This window comes from Chlorocebus sabaeus, chromosome 6 (assembly GCF_047675955.1).
Source record: "Chlorocebus sabaeus isolate Y175 chromosome 6, mChlSab1.0.hap1, whole genome shotgun sequence".
NCBI classification, from domain to species: domain Eukaryota; kingdom Metazoa; phylum Chordata; class Mammalia; order Primates; family Cercopithecidae; genus Chlorocebus; species Chlorocebus sabaeus.
In genome coordinates this window covers 32,524-55,261 of record NC_132909.1, presented here as the reverse complement: position 1 = coordinate 55,261, position 22,738 = coordinate 32,524, and the positions used below count along the sequence as shown (strand labels likewise).

General features: G+C 50.0%; 1 long non-coding RNA gene and 1 pseudogene across 1 annotated transcript in view; one reads left to right on the top strand and one right to left on the bottom strand.

Annotated features, from left to right (window-relative positions):
• Positions 1-85: 85 nt before the first annotated feature.
• The window catches only part of LOC140711786 (uncharacterized), a 32,403-nt gene continuing 9,750 nt past the window's right edge, over positions 86-22,738 (top strand). Inside the window, exons 1-3 of the long non-coding RNA XR_012093059.1 lie at positions 86-268; positions 18,472-18,572; positions 20,602-20,702. This is a non-coding gene — a long non-coding RNA (uncharacterized lncRNA). The remainder of the gene's footprint in view (positions 269-18,471; positions 18,573-20,601; positions 20,703-22,738) is intronic.
• LOC140711785 (ATP synthase subunit g, mitochondrial pseudogene) lies at positions 5,104-5,595 on the bottom strand (annotated as a pseudogene).

Genomic DNA, 22,738 nt, shown 5'->3' with positions numbered 1-22,738 from the left:
GGTGCAGCCTCGTTGCCAAACTACGTTTCCCGGCAGGCGCCGGGGCGCCGGGCGACGAGCGGAGAGCGTCGCAAGGGGCGGGCCTGACGCAGCCTCCTCGGTGCCCGGCCGTCGCCAGGCAACCTTCCCCCTTCGCGGCCGAGACGAAGCCTGGGCTCGGCCTCCTCTGGGAAACTGCGCTGAACTGCGCTGTGAGGCGGGGCGATGGAGAAGGGCCGAAGCCCCCCCAGGCCCAGCTAAAGCAGACGGCTCGCACTGCGACCCGTAGGTGAGGGTGATCGGCAGCGCTGGGGCCCGGCTTCGGGGGCAGGAGTTGCGGCCCTTCCGCTTGGTTCGGTCCGGGAACTGGGATGTGAGGCCACTGCGTGCACAGCTGGCACGCACCCGAGTGGGTCCGTGGGAGCCATCGTTGGCCCCGCGGTTCTCTGGGAAATGTAGACCCGCTAGGCGGGACGGTACCCGCCTCAGGCCGTACTGCGCAGGTGCTGATCTGAGTCTGGGTCCCTCCTGGGTCGAGGAGTTCTTTGACCCAGATCTTCGTGGAGGCGTGTTCGCCCGGCCCTAAGGTCCCTTGCGGGCCTCCTCGGCCTTACAGCGCTTGTCCGCTGTTCGTACCCCTTCCCTCCTCTGTCTTGGAAATGTAGTCTCGAGGGAGGAGCTTGGTCATCCACCCAGACTTCGTGAGGACCCTGAGCTTGGGGCTGCCTGTTGAGAGTGGGAGGGAGAGAGTGAGTGAATGTGTGGGTGAATTAATTTACAATTATGGGAGAGCAGGCAAAGGTATGAATGTGGGAGAGAGAAGGATGGGCCCAAGAGTGGTTCGGGGCCGGGCGCGGTGGTTCAAGCCTGTAATCCCAGCACTTTGGGAGGCCGAGACGGGTGGATCACGAGGTCAGGAGATCGAGACCATCCTGGCTAACACGGTGAAACCCCGTCTCTACTAAAAAATACAAAAAAACTAGCCGGGCGAGGTGGCGGGCGCCTGTAGTCCCAGCTACTCGGGAGGCTGAGGCAGGAGAATGGCGTAAACCCGGGAGGCGGAGCTTGCAGTGACCCTGGATCGCGCCACTGCACTCCAGCCTGGGTGACAGAGCGAGACTCCGTCTCAAAAAAAAAAAAAAAAAAAAAAAGAGTGGTTCGGATTTCGGTGCTTTCCCCAGGCTTGAACCTTCCCCAGTCCACCCGCCTTTCCCTGTCCCTCTAGCTGAAGGCCCTGTGGGCTGTGCCTCCTTGTTTCAAGGCAGGTGCATGGTCCATGGAGGTACTCATCATAGGTGTAGTCACTCCACAAACAGAACGGTCAGGCCGCATTTGTTCATGTCTTTTTTTTTTTTCTTCCTTCCTTCTTTCCTTCCTTCCCTCCCTCCCTCCCTCCCTCCTTTCTGTGCTTTCTTCTCTCTCTTTTTTTTTTTTTGAGACGGAGTCTTGCTCTGTCGCCCAGGCTGGAGTGCAGTGGCGCGATCTCGGCTCACTGCAACGTCCGCCTCCCGATTTCAACCAGTTTTCCGGTGTCAGCCCCCCAAGTAGCTGGGATTACAGGCACACACGCCACTATGCCGGGCTAACTTTTTTTTTTTTTTTTTTTTTTGAGACTGAGTCTTGCTCTTGTCGCCCAGGCTGGAGTGCAATGGCAGGATCTTGGCTCACTGCAACCTCTGCCTCGCCTCCCTGGTTCAAGCTATTCTCCTGCCTCAGTCTCCCGAGCAGCTGGGATTACAGGCACCCACAACCACGCCCGGCTAATTTTTGTATTTTTAGTAGAGACATGGTTTCGCCATGTTGGCCAGGCTGGTCTTGAACTTCTGACCTCGTGATCTGCCCGCCTCAGCCTCCCAAGTGCTGAGATTACAGGCATGAGCCACCGTGCCTGGCCTGTTTCTGTTTTTCACATGCACAATTAAAAAAAAAAAAAATCTGTTTTGACCAGGTATTACATTCACATGGTTCAAAATGTAAAAGAGATAAGGTGAGACAGACACACAATAAATAAATAAATAAATACGGCGGGGGATGGCCCTCTCTCATAAGGTTGTGTTTGAAAAGAACTGGAGAAGGTGAGGGGAAAAGCCATGCAGATAACAGGAAGAGCACCTGCTTTGGGCCAAAGGAACCACAGGAACAAAAGCCCCTTTGTAGCTGGCATAGTGGCTCACGCCTGTAATCCCAAACTTTGGGAGGCCGAGGCGGGTGGATCACTTAAGGTCAGGAGTTTGAGACCAGCCTGGCCAACATGGTGAAGCCCTGTCTCTACTGAAAATACAAAAATCAGCTGGGCATGGTGGCACACACCAGTAGTCCCACGTACTTGGGAAGCTGAGGCAGGAGAATTGCTTGAACCTGGGAGGCAGAAGTTGCAGTGAGCCAAGACTGCGCCATTGCATTCCAGCCTGGGGGGCAGAACGAGACTCTATCTCAGCAAACAATCAAAACAAAAAAAGCCCCTTTGCTCTGTCTGGAGAATGTGGTCAGGAGTGAGCAGAGTAGAGGAGGAGGCTTTGAGTCTTACAGGGGAACCAGTGAGGACTGTGGCTTTTACTTGAAGGCCTGGGAGGGCTCCAGCAGAGGTCAGGATCTGACTTAGGTTCACTGAATCATTCTTGATCTGGTATGGAGAACCATCATCCCCTTCTATCCTTGGGTACTCCACGGTGGTGGTACCAACTAGGGAAGTTCTCTTCTGTGTTAGTTTCTTATTACTGTTGTAATATTACTATGAACTTAGTGGTATGAAACAACATAAACTTATTATCTTAGAGTCCTAAAGGTCAGAGTCTGAATTCGGTTTTACTAGGGCTAAAATCAAGGTATCAGCAAGGCTGGTTTCTTTTGGAAGTTCTGGGTTTCAGTGATCACACAGCCTTCTCCTAAGTCAAATCTTCCTCTGCCTTTTTTTTTTCTTTTCTTTTTTTTTTTCAAAATGGAGTCTTGCTCTGTCCCCGAGGCTGGAGTGCAGTGGCATGATCTTGGCTCACTGCAACCTCTGTCTCCCGACTTTGAGTGATTCTCCTGCCTCAGCCTCCCAAGTAGCTGGGATTACAGGTGCGTGCCACCACGCCTGGCTAATTTTTGTAATTTTAGTAGAGATGGGGTTTTACCATGTTGGTCAGGCTGGTCTCGAACTCCTGACCTCATGATCTGCCCGCCTCAGCCTCCCAAAGTGCTAGAATTACAGGTGTGAGCCACCACGCCTGACCCCTCTGCCTCCTAAGTACCCCTGTGATTATATTTCGGGGCCACTGGAATAACTCAGGATAATCTCCTTATCTTAAGATTAATTTACAAAGTTCCTTTTGCCATGTAAGGTAATTTACTCCTCGTTTCCTGGGATTATGATATGGACATGTTTAGGTGACCTTATTCAGCTTCCCACACTCACATTTGCTGTCTCCAAGTGAGAAGTGTGGAGATGGGTAGTTCACCTCATCCTGCCTGGGAGGTGGCTCAGGATCTTTTGATTCTCTTGGCTTCCTCTTGTGGTTTTAAGAGATTCCTGTGGAGCCCTAAGGAGTTAAGAGAACATGGAAAAATGGGCTTAACTGGCAGGAACAGAAATGGGTAAACAGGAGCAAATGTCCTGAGAAATGGGGTCAGCTGCAAATGGCTCACTTGCACACAAGCATCATGTCTGCAAGCACTGAACCTGAGCAGCATGACCTTGTAAAACTTCCCTCTTGCTTCTTGGCAGACAGGCTTCCCTCTTCTTTTTTTTTTTTTTTTTTTTTTTTTTTTGAGACGGAACCTCACTCTGTTGCCCAGGCTGGAGTGCAGTGGCGCAATCTGGGCTCACTGCAAGCACCACCTCCTGGGTTCACGCCTTTCTTCTGCCTCAGCCTCCTGAGTAGCTGGGACTACAGGCCCCCGCTACCACGCTCGGCAAATTTTTTTGGATTTTTAGTAGAGACCGGGTTTCACTGTGTTAGCCAGGATGGTCTGGACCTCGTGATCCTCCCGCCTCGGCCTCCCAAAGTGCTGGGATTACGGCCGTGAGCCACTGCGCCCGGCCCCAGGCTTCCCTCTTCTGTCTTGCCCGTTGCTCCCTTGCAACATTTTCTCCCCATTTTCTCTAATAAATCTGCCTTTCTAAACTCATTACTGTCTTGGAAGATTCTTTTACCACCTGCATGCCAAGACCTCAGGCAGCCGTTGACCACGACATTTTGGTGGCCCATATAGGGACTCTCCCTACAGGAGACTCTCTCCCCTCTCCCTTCCTATTCGAGATCCCTGGTGGACATTGTGTAAGTGTGTGGAGACAACTGAAGGTCTCTGGCCAGGGATACACTCTGGTGAAACTGAAAGGTGTCCTGGGAGGCTGAGGCGGGCAGATCACTTGAGGTCAGGAGTTCGAGACCAACCTGACCAACATGAAGAAACCCCGTCTTTACTAAAAATACAAAATTAGCCTGGCATGGTGGTGCATGCCTGTAATCCCAGCTACTCAGGAGGCTGAGGCAGGAGAATCACTTGAACCCGGGAGGTGGAGATTGTAGTGAGCCGAGATCTCACCATTGCACTCCATCCTGGGCAACAAGAGCAAAAGTCCATCTCAAAAAAAAAAAAAAAAAAAGAGAAACTGAAAGGTGCCCATTCAGAGGTATCTAACCACCACTACCTGCTCTGGAGAGGGACCTAAATTCACTTTCCTTTTTCAGCCTTCCAGCAACCAGCTCCCAGTAGCCCTCTGGTAATTGATGGCATCTGGCCAGGGCTGCTCCATGGTGTTGCTTGAAGGCCAGGGGGTCAACAGAGCTGGCTGCCTTGCCTGAAAGGGAGAAAGACTCTCTCCTATCCTTCTCTGGTCAAGAGTTCCAGAACTTTATGTGTGGTGCAGGTAGCAGTGACAGCTCATCTAGGGCAAATCCACACACGTTTTGAGTGACTTCGACCTTCTCACTCTAAATTCTCCTGTGAAGAGCTGGCCGTCCTGCTCCAGATGTTTTAATCCAGGTGATCCCAAACAGCACCGCAACGGTGAGTCTTCCCTCAACCTCTTCCCCTCAGACCCTGGGCCAAGCACCCAGTTAATTCGTGCCTGGACTGACCTGGGACTGCCCACCCTAGTGGTCATCCCAGGGTAAGGCACCCTAGCTCTGGGAAGTTTTTAATTTTTTGTTGTTGTATTTTCTTATTTTATTCAGATAGCAGTCTGATCACACATGGTCCAACAACACTCAAATAATAAATCAAATATAATCAGATGTTAAAGATTGGTCCTCAAACATCATAGTCAATGATGCCACACTTGCCTATGATCTCTCCAACATAAAACCACATCAACACCTCAGTGGCCACCAAACCATTCAGCACAGCTTCCTTAACTGTGAGCTGTTTGAAGCTACCAGTCTGAGCACTAATGACTATTTTCTTCAGGCTCTGAACAGCTCTAGGGATCTCAGCAGGGGTGGGAGGAACCAGCTCAACCTTGCCGTAGTACCAAAATGTGGCCAATCGAGGCTTCGAGTAAGTCACAGCAGCGTTCACCAGAGCCGGGGTCTTCTCCACAAGGTTACGGACAAATTGGCCATGGCTCTGGGATGAAAAGTCCGTCGCCCCGAACGACCGGTAGAGGTTTTTTCTTTTTTCTATTTTATTTATTTATTTAGACACAGAGTCTTACTCTGTCACCCAGGCTGTAGTGCAATGGCACCATCTGGGAGGTTTTTTCTAATAGGCAGGACGCTCCTTTAGAAAAATGCACTTCAGGGTCCTTTAGCAGATGTGAGTAGAGTACTTTTCGTGGTAGGATGCCCCAAGTGAAAATGTGGCTTAACTAGCCCCAAGCAACTTGGTTTCCCTGTCACACAATTGGACAGACCCTGTCTAGTCCCTCAGACTCACCTCTGGGCTGCATTCTAAAACATTGGAGGGCCGGGCGTGGTGGCTCACACCTGTAATCCCAGCACTTTGGGAGGCTAAGGTGGGCAGATCATGAGGTCAGGAGATCGAGACCATCCTGGCTAACACAGTGAAACCCCATTTCTACTAAAACAAAACAAAACAAAACAAAACGAAATTAGCTGGGCATGGTGGCGGGTGCCTTTAGTCGCAGCTACTTGGGAGGCTGAAGCAGGAGAATCGCTTGAACCCAGGAGGTGGAGGTTGCAGTGAGGTGAGATCGTGTCACTGCACTCCAGCCTGGGCTACAGAGCGAGACTCCATCTAAAAAATAAGATAAAATAAGATAAAAAATAAAATACTGGAACAAATTTGACCCCCAAAGTCTCAAAAAGAAATGCTTAAATGCTTAATTTTCCTATGCAATGTGTCTTGCCTGCTTTACAAACTTCTGGGTCAGAAATTCAGGCCTCTAAATGAGACCCTTGCCCCCAGTACTGTTTTACAGCTCGACCTTTTCTGTCGTAACTTCTGTAAATGGTCCGAAGTTCTTTATGTCCAGGATTTCATGATTGTCTCTCTGGATCCCAATCCCTGCCAAATCTGTCGAATGTGCTTGGCTAAATTCTCTGGCCCCACTGACTCTTCTGACATTCTAGATAACCATTCCTTTATCCTCTTCTGCTTTCCCCAACCAGCCTCCCAAAATGCTGGGATTATAGGCATGAGCCACTGCACCCAGCCAAGAGGCCACCCCCGTGCATGTCACCTTCATGTTCAACTGTACCTACTCCATCTGTTCCTTGTCCCTCACCTCCTTGTCATCTCAACCTTGGATGTCATTTTCCAGTTCTGCCTCCTTTTCAGGGACCCTTGTCCCCATTCACATACTAGGTTGTGGGTCACTTATGATCCCACTTGAGCTCCAGACAAGGTTCTGCTGCTCTGAGACGTGGCAAATGGGGATGTAGGAACCATCAGAGTCCATGTTCCTTTCCCAGTGTCTGACCTGTCTCAGCTAGAAGCTCAGGTTGTCTCCTTTAGCCAAGACCCTTCCTGTTGCATAAAAAGATGGAGAGGACTTAACATGTTATTTAATAGCACTTGGCAGGACATTTATATGATCTTTACCATCTGTTGTACTCATGAGGAAAAGTCCTACCTCGGATCTCTAGCTCAATGATGGGCAGACGACGTTCATGCCCAGAACCCTCAGGAGTCTGGCCTGGGGAGAACGGCAGTTCCTGATGTTGATCCTAGATGGAGCTACCAAGAGGGAAACACTAGTAGGGAATGCTGTAATCATATGATTACTTGTTTAATTGAAGGCATGAAGAAGACTGCCATAAAACCAGTCAACTATGCCAAACTAAGAGAAGTAACACAGGGGGCAAATGAAAACCCAGCTCTATATTACTCCAGGTTGGCGGAAGCCATGAGAAAATATACTGTTATGGACCCTAAGAGCTGAAAAGGCCTAAGCATTTTGACTTTTCATTTTATTAGCCAGGCTTTTTCAGATATTAGACACAAACTGCAAACACTAGACCAAGAACCACAAATTCCATTCCCCACTTTGCTGGACACGGCCTTCAAGGTCTTTAAATAATAAGATAAAATTAGATAGCCTTGTTAAGATAAAAACAAGGAAATATCGCAGGCTGAATGGGATAGGAAAGATCAAGAAAGAGATAAGTGGCAGGTTCACCACATGGCTGCTGCCATTGCAAATTCTCTGCCTATCCCAAGGGCCCCAGGCCAGCCATCAGGATGGAGCCTAACAGCCACTAAGGAGCCCACTATCTGCTCTCACTATCATCAGCCAGGGCAAATCAGTTGGAAATACCCAAATCCTCCCCAGCCATATTCTGGTCCTCAGTGACCCTGTCCTCACTGCAAACAAGCAGGGCATTGGAAACGGGACTGGCCCTCTCTGCCTTGCGCAGAAGGGCCATCACACAACCAGCAACCCCAGTTTGTGGGCCAGTTTGGGAGGATGGCAACTGCAAATGCCCCTACCTCTGTTCTTTGACTGAGAAACTTACAGAACTCAGAAGGCGGAAAGAGATGACTGATGGGGTCCAGAGGCCATCCAGGCTCCTGTATTTATCGTCTCTATGGCTGAGCCTCAGGTATCCCTAACTGTGGCAGGGAATAAGATTGAGGGCTTTTTTGTTTTGTTTTCTTTGAGACGGATTTTCGCTGTTATTGCCCAGGCTGGAGTTCAATGGCGCAACCGCAGCTCACTGCAACCTCTGCCTTCCGGGTTCAAGCAATTCTCTGCCTCAGCCTCCTGAGTAGCTGGGATTACAGGTGCCCACCACCACGCCCAGCTAATGTTTTGTATTTTTAATAGAGACAGGGTTTCACCATCTTGGCCAGGCTGGTCTTGAACTCCTGACCTCATCATCCACCCACCTCGGCCTCCCAAAGGGCTGGGAATACAGGTGTGAGCCACCGCACCCAGCCAAGATTGAGTTTTTAATTTACACAGGAGCTACTTATTCAGCCCTAATTAGTGTTTTTGGTCCTGCCTTTTGGTGAAGGTAGGTGAGGGGGGAATGCTTTGAGTTGTCCTGGGGGAGGAGATTCTCCATTTCTGGTTTACAAGACCAGAGTATTGAATTATACTACAAGGACATTTTCATTTAAGTAGTTTATTTTCAGTTAGGGTAGCGAGTGGTGTCAGGGTGAGGAAGGTAGAGAAGTACATGGTGGATGCTATCTGTCCGATGGCAATAAAAGGATATTTGACTGGCAGGTCAGCCACTAAGATTAAGAATGGCCATTGACTTAATGGCTGGAATATTATGCTTTGTTGTTTAGACGTGTTAAGTACGGGAATAACTGCTGGAATGAGAATGGAGAATATAAGGGCCAGTACGCCTCCTAGTTCGTTAGGGATGGGTCATAAGATTACATATGCAAACAAAAAGTATTGCTCTGGCTTAATATGGGGTGGGGTATTGAGGGGGTTGGCTAAAGTGTAATTATCTGGGTCGCTCAGGAGGTCAGGCGAAAATAGTACTAGAGTTATTAGAAGGAGGAGGAGAAAGATTAAACCTAGAATATCGTTGGTTGTGTGGTAGGGGTGGAAAGTGATTTTGTTGGGGTCTGATGAAACCCCTGAAGGGTCGTTAGATCCTGTTTCATGTAAGAATAGGACGTGAACAGTTGCTAGAGCTATAATGACGAAGGGTAAGGTGAAATGGGAGGCAAAAAATCGTGTAACGGGGGGTTCTGTCAACTGAGAATCCACCTTGGATTCATTGTTCAAAGGCAGTTCCAATAGATGGGATGGCTGATGGTAGATTTGTAATTACTGAAGCGCCTCAGGATGATATTTGGAGCATGTAACCTATGAATACTGTTGCTATAGTTGTGAGTAGGAGGCTAATGCCAATGTTTCAGGTTTCCAGAAATATAAATCACACATAGTATAAGCCTCGGCCAACGTGTAAGAAGAAGCAGATGAAAAATATTGAAGTCGGCCGGGCGCAGTGGCTCACACCTGTAATCCCAGCACTTTGGGAGGCCGAGGTGTGCGGATCACAAGGTCAGGGGATCGAGACCATCCTGGCTAACATGGTGAAACCCCGTCTCTACTAAAAATACAAAAAATTAGCCGGGCATGGAGGCGGGCACCTGTAGTCCCAGCTACTTGGGAGGCTGAGGCAGGAGAATGGCGTGGACCCGGGAGGTGGAGCTTGCAGTGAGCCGAGATTGGGCCACTGCACTCCAGCCTGAACGACAGAGCGAGACTCCATCTCAAGAAAAAGTCACTGGGGGCCGGGTGTGGTGGCTCATGCCTGTAATCCCAGCAGTTTGGGAGGTCAAGGCAGGTGGATCATGAGGTCAGGAGATTGAGACCATCCTGGCCAACATAGTGAAACCTAGTCTCAACTAAAAATACAGAAATTAGCTGGGTGTGGTGGAGCACACCTGTAATCCCAGCTGCTTAGGAGGCTAAGGCAGGAGAATCGCTTGAACTCGGGAGGTGGAGGTTGCAGTGAGCCGAGATCATGCCATTGCACTCCAGCCTGGTGACAGAGCAAGATTCCGTCCCAAAAAAAAAAAAAAAAAAAAAAAGTCATTGGTGACTGGGTGTGGGAGGCTGAGGCGAGAGGATCCAGAGTATCCTGGGCAACATAGTGAGATCTCATCTCTACAGAATAACTTAGCTGGGTGTGGTGTTGCGCACCTATAGTCCTAGCTACTTGAGAGGGTGAGGCGGGAGGATCACTTGAGCCCAGGAGTTTGAGGCTGCAGTGAGTCATGTGGCCACTGCACTCTGGCCTGGGGAACAGAGCCAGAGACTGTCTGAAAAAAAAAAAAGAAAGAAAGAAAAGGGAAAAGGTTGACATTGAAACAATTAAAAAAATTTTTTTTCAAGTTTCTTTTTTTTCTTTTTCTTTCTTTTTTTTTGAGACAGGGTCTCGCTCTGCTGCCCAGGCTGGAATGCAAGTGGTGACCTCATAGCTCACTACAGCCTTGATATCCGGGGCTCAAGTGATCCCCTAATCTCAACCTCCCAAGTAGCTGGGACAACAGGTGTGTGCCACTGCACTCAGCTGATTTTTTGTTTTTGTTTTTGTTTGTTTGTTTGTTTTGAGACGGAGTCTTGCTCTGTGCCCCAGGCTGGAGTGCAGTGGTGCGATCTCGGCTCACTGCAAGCTCCGCCCCCCAGGTTCACGCCATTCTCCTGCCTCAGCCTCCCGAGTAGCTGGGACTACAGGCGCCGCCACCACGCCCGGCTAGTTTTTTGTATTTTTTTTAGTAGAGATGTGGTTTCACCGTGTTAGCCAGGATGGTCTCGATCTCCTGACCTTGTGATCCGCCCGCCTCAGCCTCCCAAAGTGCTGGGATTACAGGCTTGAGCCACGGCGCCCGGCCTCAGCTGATTTTTTATATTTATAGAGACATGTCTCCCAATGTTGCCCAAGCTGGTTTTGAACTCGTGGCTCAAGCAGTCCTCCCGCCTCAGCTCCCCAAAGTGCTGGCATTATAGGCATGAGCCACTGTGTCTGGCTTGTTTTTTCAAGTTTCAGTGATAACAAATGGCTATTGCAAAGAAAATTCAGATGGTATATATAAATTTATAAAGGAAAAAATGGGCAACCTCTTCTAATCCTTTCCCCAGAATTGTCAGCCTGGCATTTGTTTTTTAAGACCCTTTTCTGAACATAGGTAAAAATAATGTTGTCTTGAAATTGTAACATTAGTGGAATCATGGTGGGTGAAGAGGGTTCCAGCATACTTTTTTGTTCAGCATTATGGTGTAGACATCTCTCGCTGTCATCTGGGTTGTGGCTACTGGAAATGAGCTTCTCAGTCTCTGTAGGTGTCTGCCATGGGGGAAGGAAGGCCTTCCAGTGGAGGAGCCACCTGTTGGATCCCAGTACTGGCTGTACTGCAGCTGCTCCAGCCACTGGCTTGCCCTTCCAGTCTGTCCCCCACATCCCTCTTCCTTGTGTCCCTCAGACTGCGTCCTTCACTTGCTCAAATGCTCCCTGGGCACTGGTCTTCTGCTGTTCTCCTGTCCCTAGGGGCAGCCTTCCTTGCCTGGGACTGGTGACAGCCCTTCGTACCATGTAACCCAGTCTGGCCTGAACATGGGTGCTCTTCTTCCTCTTGTCCAGATTCCCAGTGCCAGTCATCCTCTTGAGGGCAAAGATGGGGAAGTTCAGGCTGTAGGTGCTCCCTGCCCGGTTTACCAGCTGGTTAGGATGTGGAAGAGCCAGGGAAACCTTTGTAGGGACAGTTTTCCCCACAACAGGTGGCCTTGCAGGGTGTCGGTGGGTGGAGGGTTGTGAGTGGTCCATGGCCCTGACTGGATGGGTATGAGTCTCAGGCAGATGGTGTGTGTGGCCTAAGCGAAGGCCAGGGAGGCTGGCTTCCTGCCCTGCCATGGTGGCTAACCCAGCATCCCTAGAACAGGAAGAGGTCATGATTATCAAGATGGAGGAGGATGAGGCTCCCCCGCTGAATCCTGGACCCCTCTTCAATCCTTAGTCCCCGACCCTGCCACCTGGGCTTAGCAGGGACCCCTGGCAGCACTTCCATAGCTTCCGCTATGAGGAGCAGTGAGCCCTTGAGAGGCCCTGGCCCAGCTGCATGAGCTGTGCCACCAGTGGCTGTGTCCTGAGGTGCTCTCCAAGGAGGGGCTGCTGGTACTGGAGCAGTTCCTGGGTGTCCTGCCACCTGCCATCTGGGTCTGGGTGGAGTCCCAGTGCCCTGAGAGCAGTGAGGAGGCTATGGCGCTGGTGGAGGACTTCACCCAGATGTTGAAGACTGGTGAGCCACAGGGGTCCAGGGGTTGGCCCGAGGGGTAAGGGAATCTATGAGGGGTCACAGCTCATGACCCTGGGCCCTGAGTGCCTCCCTCAGTCTGCCTGGGCCCTCAATATCCCTGTCTTGGGGAGGAGGACCTAGAAGCTGTGACACATTTGGAGACTTCTGCAGCCTCTGAGCCCCCCAGAGGCATGAGCTTGAGGTTGATGTGACCCCCTCTCTCAGGGTAGACCAGGCTTCCTTTCCCATCCTTCTTTCCTTCCCCGCAAGGTCACCAAGTGCCTGCCATACGCCAGGCCCTATTGGTCCAGCAGGGAAAGACACTTGCATTCATGGAGCCTAGTCTGGTTGGAGAAATGGACCACGAGACCATCAGTCACAGTGTAGGTATCCTTTCCCTGTAGGAGGTGCGGGGAGGAAGAAGTGAGCAAGGAGCCTGGCCTGGCAGCGAGCAGCTTTGTAGTTTCCAGTGCCTAACATCTTCACTGTAAGCTTGGGTTCCACACATGTGTGTACACATTTGTGCTTGCGAGGGGCTGACAACTACAAGATAGGATAGAAGGTTGGTTATAGCTGCCATTCGCATTTGTTCCTCTGTTCACTCGATTACTCACGCATGACTGTGCAGTGTCTTCTGCCTACTTGATTCTCTGTCAGGAGGTAGAAACTATATCACTTTTTAAAAAAGTACACCTTTACCAAGTTATAGTTGACATACCAAAAAAGTATACAATTCAGGGATTTTTAGTATATTCACAAGGTTGTACAACCATCACCACCGTTTAATACCAGAATTTAATTACAACCAAAAGAAACCTCATGCCCATTAGTAGTCACCCATGAGCCCCCTCCTCTAAGCTCCCGGCAATCACTAATCTGCTTTGTGTGTCTATGGATTTGCTTATTCTAGACATTTCATTAAATGGAATCACACAGTATGTGGCCTTTTATGTCTGGCTTCTCTCAGAGCATAATGTTTTCGAGGTTCACCCATGTTTTAACATGTCAGAACTTCATTTTTTTTTTTTTTTTTTCTGAGACAGGGTTTCGCTCTTGTTGCCCATGGCTCGATCTTGGCACACCGCAGCCTCCGTCTCCCAGTTCAAGTGATTCTCCTCCCTCAGCCTCCCAAATAGCTGTGATTACAGGCATGGGCCACCACGCCCGGCTAATTTTGTATTTTTAGTAGAGACGGGATTTCTCCATGTTGGTTAGGCTGGTCTTGAACTCCCGAGCTCAGGTGCTCCACCCGCCTCAGCCTCCCAAAGTGCTGGGATTACAAGCGTGAGCCACCGCGCCAGGCCAGAACTTCATTTTTATGAGCAAATAATATTCCATTGTATGGATATGACCCATTTTATTTATTCATGTATTCTTTGATCAGCATTTGGCTTGCTTTTTGGCTATTATGAATGATGCTGCTATGGATGTTCGTGTAGACGTTTTTGTGTGGATGTTTGTTTTCATTTCTCTCTTTTTTTTTTTTTTTTTTGAGATGGAGTCTCGCTTTGTCACCCAGGCCGGAGTGCAGTGGCGCGATCTTGGCTCACTGCAAGCTCCGCCTCCTGGGTTCACGCCATTCTCCTGCCTCAGCCTCCCATATAGCTGGGACTACAGGCGCCTGCCACCACACCCGGCTAATTTTTTGTATTTTTAGTAGAGACGGGGTTTCACCGTGTTAGTCAGGATGGTCTCGATCTCCTGACCTCGTGATCCGCCTGTCTCGGCCTCCCAAAGTGCTGGGATTACAGGCGTGAGCCACTGCGCCCGGCTGTTTTCATTTCTCTTGGTTGTATACCCAGAAGTGGAATTGCTGGGTCATATGGTAACACTATGTGACCTTTTGAGGAACTGCTAAGACACCACTTGTTTTAACAGAGGGAAGTTAAGGTTAAAAATGTTACTGAGATATTGAAGGAGTAAAAAAGCACAAAAAGAACCCTAAGATGTCATGTTGGTAGGAACTGCAGGGAACAACATCCATTCCTAGAGCTTTGTGAACAAAGGGAAGAGGTTGGGCTTAGTCTTTGAGAGAAGCTCAAAGGAGGGGAATGTGGTGGTGGCGGTGCTGGGATCCAGATCCCTGGGGAGGTGTTACTGCCGGCTGGTGCTGGGGTCTCCACGGAGCCTTCATGAAGCTGATTCTACACATATTGGAAAAGCTGCAAACTGGCTTCAGCTACTGCTGAGGGGATTGCAAGCCTTCATTTTGCAGGACTGGTTTTTCCCTACACATGAATATGAGGGGCAGGTGAGACATCTTGGATGCACATATCTCTGGTCCCTGTGGGCGGTTTTTTTTTTTTTTTTTTTTTTTTTTTTTTGCTGTAGTGCTGGGCTCTATTCTCTCTCTCTCTCTCTCTCTCTCTCTCTCTCATTCTTTTCTTGACAGAGTTTTGCTCTTGTTGCCCAGGCTGGAATGCAATGGTGCGATCTTGCCTCCCCACAACCTCTGCCTCCCGTGTTCAAGGGATTCTCCTGCCTCAGCCTCCCAAGTAGCTGGGATTACAGGCATGCGCCACCACACCCAGCTAATTTTATGTTTTTAGTAGAGACAGGTGGCTTGTGCCTGTAATCCCAGCACTTTGGGAGGCTGAGGCGGGTGGATCACCTGAGGTCAGGAGTTTGAGACCAGCCTGGTCAACATGGTGAAACCCCATCTGTACTTAAGATACAAAAATTAGAGGCGTGGTGGTGCGCACCTGTAATCCCAGCTACTCGGGAGGCTGAGGCAGGAAAATCACTTGAACCCAGGAGGTGGAGGTTGCAGTGCGCTGAGATTGCCCCATTGCACTCCAGCCTGGGGGACAAGAGCGAGACTTCATCTAAAAAAAAAAAAATTAGCCAGGCATGGTGGCGGGTGTCTATAATTCCAGCTACTCGAGAGGCTCAGGCGGGAGAAGCATTGGAACCCGGGGGGCAGAGGTTGTGATGAGCCGATACAAAATAATAATAATAATAATAATAATAATAATAATAATAAAATAGAGAAATAAATAAATAGAGATTTTGCATCATGACCACATGGGTATTGGAACAGCAGTCTACAGCAATCCCCATGGGTTGTGAATGATTAGGTCCACTCAGTCTTGAAACCATATGTTTTCAAGTACACTCTGGTTAACATTTACATGAAGACTCCTGCCTTTGCCCTGTGTCCTTTTTTCTTTTTCTTTCTCTTTTTTTTTTTTTTTTTTTTTTTTGAGATGGAGTCTTGCTCTGTCACCCAGACTGGAATGCAGTGGCATAATCTCGGCTCACTGCAGCCTCTGCCTCCCAGTTCAAGCAATTCTATTGCCCTAGCCTCCTGAGTAGCTGAGACTACAGGCGTGTGCCACCATGCCCAGCTAATTTTTTGTATTTTTAGTAGAGATGGGGTCTCACTATTTTGGCCAGGCTTGTCTCGAACTCCTGACCTCAGGTGATCTGCCCACCTCCACCCTGTGTCCTTACCTTGTCTCAGCTCTGCCCATTATTGCTGGTGACCCTGATGCCCCCACATGAGAGGAGGAGAGGGGCTGGCCATGAGTGGGGGTGGGCTCTTGTGTTGCTGTCAGGGAGTCCAGGAGCGAGGGCTGCTGAGCTCTTCTTGGTTGTCACCATTCCAGTGGATTTGGGGGTCCCAAAGACCACCTTCAGGTTTGATGATTTGCTAGTAGGGTTCAGACAACTCAGCAAAACTGTTATACTCCTGGTTATACTTTATTACAGTGAAAGGAAACATTAAAATTAGCATTGGGAAAAGGTGCATAAGGCAGAATCCAGGTGCAACCAGGCGTGCACTTCCAGTTCTCCTCTTGCAGTGGAGTTGTGTGGATAGCACTTAATTCTCCCAGCAATGATGTGTGACAACACAAAGGGGGTACTGTCAACCAGGGAGGTTCACCTGAGCCATGGTGTCCTGGGTTTTCACTGCGGTCAGTCACATAGGCATGGAGCATCCGCATGACTGAATGCAGTTACTAAGTCTCTCAGTCACGTAGGTGTGGAGCATCCGCACGACTTAATGCAGTTACTAAGTCTCTCAGTCACATAGATGTGCAGCATCCACATGACTGAATGTAGTTACTAAGTCTCTCAGTCACATAGGCATGGAGCATCCGCATGACTGAATGCAGTTACTAAGTCTCTCAGTCACATAGATGTGCAGCATCCGCATGACTGAATGTAGTTACTAAGTCTCTCAGTCACACAGGCATGGAGCATCCGCATGACTGAATACAGTTACTAAGTCTCTCAGTCACATAGATGTGCAGCATCCGCATGACTGAATGTAGTTACTAAGTCTCTCAGTCACATAGATGTGGAGCATCCGCATGACTGAATGTAGTTACTAAGTCTCTCAGTCACACAGGCATGGAGCATCCGCATGACTGAATGCAGTTACTAAGTCTCTCAGTCACACAGGTGTGGAGCATCCGCATGACTGAATACAGTTACTAAGTCTCAGTCACACAGGCATGGAGCATCCGCATGACTGAATGCAGTTACTAAGTCTCTCAGTCACATAGATGTGGAGCATCCGCATGACTGAATGCAGTTACTAAGTCTCTCAGTCACATAGATGTGGAGCATCCGCATGACTGAATACAGTTACTAAGTCTCTCAGTCACATAGATGTGGAGCATCCGCATGACTGAATACAGTTACTAAGTCTCTCAGTCACATAGATGTGCAGCATCCGCATGACTGAATGCAGTTACTAAGTCTCAGTCACACAGGCATGGAGCATCCGCATGACTGAATGCAGTTACTAAGTCTCTCAGTCACATAGATGTGGAGCATCCGCATGACTGAATACAGTTACTAAGTCTCAGTCACACAGGCATGGAGCATCCGAATGACTGAATACAGTTACTAAGTCTCTCAGTCACATAGATGTGGAGCATCCGCATGACTGAATACAGTTACTAAGTCTCTCAGTCACATAGATGTGGAGCATCCGCATGACTGAATGTAGTTACTAAGTCTCTCAGTCACACAGGCATGGAGCATCCGCATGACTGAATACAGTTACTAAGTCTCTCAGTCACATAGATGTGGAGCATCCGCATGACTGAATACAGTTACTAAGTCTCTCAGTCACATAGATGTGGAGCATCCGCATGACTGAATGCAGTTACTAAGTCTCAGTCACACAGGCATGGAGCATCCGCATGACTGAATGCAGTTACTAAGTCTCTCAGTCACATAGATGTGGAGCATCCGCATGACTGAATGTAGTTACTAAGTCTCTCAGTCACACAGGCATGGAGCATCCGCATGACTGAATGCAGTTACTAAGTCTCTCAGTCACATAGATGTGGAGCATCCGCATGACTGAATGTAGTTACTAAGTCTCTCAGTCACACAGGCATGGAGCATCCGCATGACTGAATGCAGTTACTAAGTCTCTCAGTCACATAGATGTGGAGCATCCGCATGACTGAATGCAGTTACTAAGTCTCAGTCACACAGGCATGGAGCATCCGCATGACTGAATGCAGTTACTAAGTCTCTCAGTCACATAGATGTGGAGCATCCGCATGACTGAATGTAGTTACTAAGTCTCAGTCACACAGGCGTGGAGCATCCGCATGACTGAATGCAGTTACTAAGTCTCTCAGTCACGTAGGTGTGCGGCATCCGCATGACTGAATGCAGTTACTAAGTCTCTCAGTCACATAGATGTGCAGCATCCGCATGACTGAATGTAGTTACTAAGTCTCTCAGTCACACAGGCGTGCGGCATCCGCATGACTGAATGCAGTTACTAAGTCTCTAGCACCCCCCAGAGATCAGATAATGCAGCACTAGTCCAAGGCCCGCACCAGAAATCACACTGTTAGCATAAACTATCTGGTGTGAAAAAGACACTCTTAACAGGCAGATATTCCAAGGGCTTTGAGGTTACCTCCCAGGAGCAGGTCGAGGGCTAGACCTTTGTTTCGAATGTGCAGGGGTTGGACAACCTAGGTCTGCTGAATTAACCCTTTACTGCACACTTGGCTACAGCTGAAGGAAGCTTCTCATCTCACGATCATTTCCTTTGTTTCAATGACTTGTTTATCAGGGATTTTGGGTGTACTCTTGGATTGTGTTTGTGTGTGTGTGTGTGTGTGTGTACCAGAGGGGATTGCATATCAACTAGGGACAGGGCATTCTGTGTGGTCTGGAGGGCAGGCCCATGTCCTATCCAGCCACAATCCTAGGCCAATGTCCTGGGACATTATGCGAGATGGTGCAGTGAACACTTAGGGACACTGGCCACATGTTGACTGGCCTGACGGGTTGGTTGGTCTAGGGGCCTGGCCCCTTTGGGCTTAGAGCAGGGCTGAGGATACTAATACTTCCGTCTCTCCTTAGCATTGACCTAGTCTCCTTCTGAGGACTGGCCGTCTGGAGACCTGGCAGAGGCTGCCAAACCTTTTGTGGATGGAGCTCAAGTGAACTGTTAGTCTAATAAGGTCAGAGATGCTACATTCTGCTGACACCCTGCACTCCCCAACCCCTCCTCACCCCAGGCCATGGAGGGGCAAGGGGGCATATTAAGCAGCTGAGTCTGGTCTCCCCTTGCCCACCGCCACCAGCTCCTGGTTCTTAGGGTTTGTTCTTCGCAGGCTCATGCCATTTGAATAGTGGAGTAGGTGTTTGTCCCTGTGTCTTGGGACTCCAGGTCCCAAATTCACAGGCACAGGAGCCAGCCTGGGGCCAGAAGAAGGCAGAAGTGACCAGGTGGTGCTGCCAGATCTCAGCTGCTTTTGACTGGGGTAAACAGTGATGCAAAGAAAGCCAGAATCCAATTTGTTACTGTTGGCACGCAGTTCACTTTTTTTTTTTTTTTTCTTTTGAGATGGAGTCTTGCTCTGTTGCCAGGCTAGAGTGCAGTGGCGCAATCTCGGCTCACTGCAACCCTCTCCTCCCAGGTTCAAGTGATTCTCCTGCCTCAGCCTCCCAAGTATCTGGGATTACAGGTGCCCACCACCACGCCTGGCTAATTTTTGTTTTTTAGTAGCGATGGGGTTTCACCATCTTGGCCAGGCTGGTCTTGAACACCTGACCTCATAATCTACCCGCCTCGGCCTCTCAAAGTGCTGGGATTATAGGTGTGAGCCATCGCACCCGGCCCAGTTCACAATTTAAAACAGTCTCAGGCAGGCCCAGAGGAGGTCTCTGTGGACTGTGTCCACCACGCCAGCCTGCAGTGTGTGTTGGGGGGCTGGGGTTCCTGGTGCCTTGGCTGTGCCTCCTGCGCTGGCTTGGATCTTGGCTTTGCTTTTGTCAGGCTCCATGTAGCCCCAGCCCCAACCCCAGCAGGCTTGTCTCACTATCCACCCTTGGGCTCTGCCTGACTTTCCAAAAGTGGGTTTTCTTTGATTAATTAAGTTATTTCTGTTGTCCAGAGATAGACAGAAATATACTAATTATTATCTGTCTTCCCATTTTATTATTGATTTATCTACTTTTGGAGACAGGGTCTCACTCTGTCACCCAGGCTGGAGTGCAGTGGCACAATCTTGGCTCACTGCAACCTCTACCCACTCCCCCCTGCCACCCTCAATCTGGGCTCAAGCGGTCCTCCCACTTCAGCCTCCTGAGTGGCTGGAACCACAGGTGTGCACCAAAACGCTGGCTAATTTTTAGTATTTTTAATAGAGCCACGGTCTCACCGTGTTGCCCTGTCTGGTCTCAAACTCCTGATCTCAAGCAATCCACTGGCCTCCGCCTCCCGAAGTGCTGGATGACAGGCATGAGCCACTGCACTGACCCCATTTTATTTTTTTAATTTATAAATTTAATATATGTATATCATAAAATAATTTTTAAAAAGGCATATAAAGTTATGGCCTCACACCTAGTCTCCTCTAGAGGTAGCCACTGTTAACTGTTGTCTGTCCTCCTTTCTTACATGTGCATATGTGGCACACACATATATATGCGTATGAATGTAGGTGCATAAATACTTCCAAAGGAAGCCCCACTAATGCTCCAGGCCCTACTGTTTTCACTCTTTCTCATGGGGGCCCTTCTAGTGATGTGAGCAACTTCCCCTTTTCTTTTTAGAGGATCCATAGGAGTCAGTTGCCCAGCCTAGCCAGGACATGTGGGTTGCTGTCTGTTTCTTACCCTAGAACACACACCCTTGTCCTGTCTGCCACTCCTCTTTGCACCCTCTGCCATTCAGGCCTGCCTGTACTCTGAATCCCCTCATGGCCTTCAGCCCCTAGACGTCCCTGGAGCCCCTGCTTGGGTACTGAGCACTGTGTAGGGGTGTTACACACCCAGTCCTCCCAATAGCCCTATGTGGTTGCCCCAGTTGGCCAGGGAAGGGAGCTAAGGTGGGTCATGGCAAACAGCTCACATCCCATTTGCCAGCTAGACTTGCCTTGATACAGGAAACCTTCAGTGCAGCCTTCCCAGGGGTGGCTCTGCCCTGTGAGGTAGGTATCAAAGCTTGTCTGTCACAGTACACTCATCTGTTTGTGGTCCCGGCAGGTAACCCAGGAAGGAGAGAGGGATCTGCTCACAGACACTGACTAAGCATGCATGAGAAGGAGGGCAGAACAGCTGAGGAGCATTCTGGGGACTCCTGCCAGGTGAGCAGTGACCACAGCCTGGCCTTCCCTCCCCTTGACTGCCATTCTTGGACCTTCCTGAAACCCTGCAAGGACTGGGAACTCTTACAGTGGCCCTGCCCAGATCTACCTCAGAGCCGCACTCACCAGGTATCCTGTGTGAGTTACTGGCATTCCCGCAACTTTGAGAGAGCAGCCAGGGCTGCTTTAGTGTAAATCTCTTCACAAATCAAGTGCGAAAGCAGAGTTCTGGGAGATCCTGTTAGTGGAAGAAACAAGGTGCCTGGCCTGCCCCCTGGTGGAGTGACACATGAGAAACTGGTGTGGTGGCTGCTTCTGGGCGCCCTGTGATAGGAGGGACACACTTCCCTGTCCTGGTTCTCCTGCAGTTGATCGGGGTTATTTTCCATGCTGCGTATTACCTTTAAAAAGAAACCTTCAGCCGGGCGCGGTGGCTCAAGCCTGTAATCCCAGCAGTTTGGGAGGCGGAGACGGGCGGATCACGAGGTCAGGAGATCGAGACCATCCTGGCTAACACGGTGAAACCCCGTCTCTACTAAAAACACAAAAAACTAGCCGGGGGAGGTGGCGGGCGCCTGTAGTCCCCGCTACTCCGGAGGCTGAGGCAGGAGAATGGCGTAAACCCGGGAGGTGGAGCTTGCAGTGAGCTGAGATCCGGCCACTGCAGTCCAGCCTGGGCGACAGAGCGAGACTCCGTCTCAAAAAAAAAAAAAAAAAAAAAAAAAAAAAGAAACCTTCAGGTCAGGTGTGGTGGCTGGCACCTGTAATCTCAGCTCATTGTTTATGGTGCCAACCTGGATCTTTGGAGAGGCCAAGGAGTCGGTGACTTGGAACCCTGATGGTCAGTGGGGGGCAGGGAAAGCTTATACAGTCCTAGTGTGTTTACAGAAGCTTGCTGCATTTCTGAGAGTGAAGTTAGTTTAGTGCATGGGGCAAACGTCCAGTGGTAAGTGAGCCTTGTGACCCTAATATGGCCCGAATCTGCTCCCTAAAGAGAGAGACTTGGTAAATTATCTTTACCAGGTGTTACCCAAGCCTGTCAGTACTCCCCACCAGGGGAGTGTGTCCGCATTTTACAGCCTGGGTCAGGGCTGGGGCCCTAGTGGCAGCAGTTGCTGAGATCAGCGGGCTCAGTAGCAGGGACACAAGTACCCCCTTGCCATGTCTGGAGGACACCCACTCCACCATCTGAAGAAGCCGCTGAGCGCCCGCAATTACCGAGGCATCAGGTGGGACCGCAAGGCCATCAACCTGTAGGTGAAGCTCCAGGCGCTGTGGCGCTTTGAAGCCGGAGAGAAGCTCAGTAGAATCGGGAAGGCGCTGGGGCTGTCCACCTCCACCTTGGCCACCATTCGTGACAAGGAAAAGATCTGGGCGAGTTCCCAGGCGGCCACATTGCAGGCGGCCACCAAGTTGAGGCGTAGCCTCAGCCTGATGATAGACAACATGGAGCAGCTGCTGAGTGTGTGGATGGAGGACCAGAACCAGCGTAACGTGCAGTTCAGTGTGGTGCTCATTCAGGAGGAAGTCCACGGCCCATTCAAGAACCTCAAGCAGGGCCGGGCGTGGTGGCTCAAGCCTGTAATCCCAGCACTTTTGGAGGCCGAGGCGGGCAGATCACCAGGTCAGGAGATCGAGACCATCCTGGCTAACACGGTGAAACCCCGTCTCTACTAAAAATACAAAAAACTAGGCCGGGCGCGGTGGCTCAAGCCTGTAATCCCAGCACTTTGGGAGGCCGAGACGGGCGGATCACAAGGTCAGGAGATCGAGACCATCCTGGCTAACACGGTGAAACCCCATCTCTACTAAAAATACAAAAAAACTAGCCAGGCGATGTGGCGGCGCCTGTAGTCCCAGCTACTCGGGAGGCTGAGGCAGGAGAATGGTGTAAACCCCGGAGGCGGAGCTTGCAGTGAGCTGAGATCCGGCCACTGTGCTCCAGACTGGGCGACAGAGCGAGACTCCATCTCGAAAATAAATAAATAAATAAAAAAAGACCCTCAAGCAGGAGCAGGGCAAGGGCGCCTAGCCCG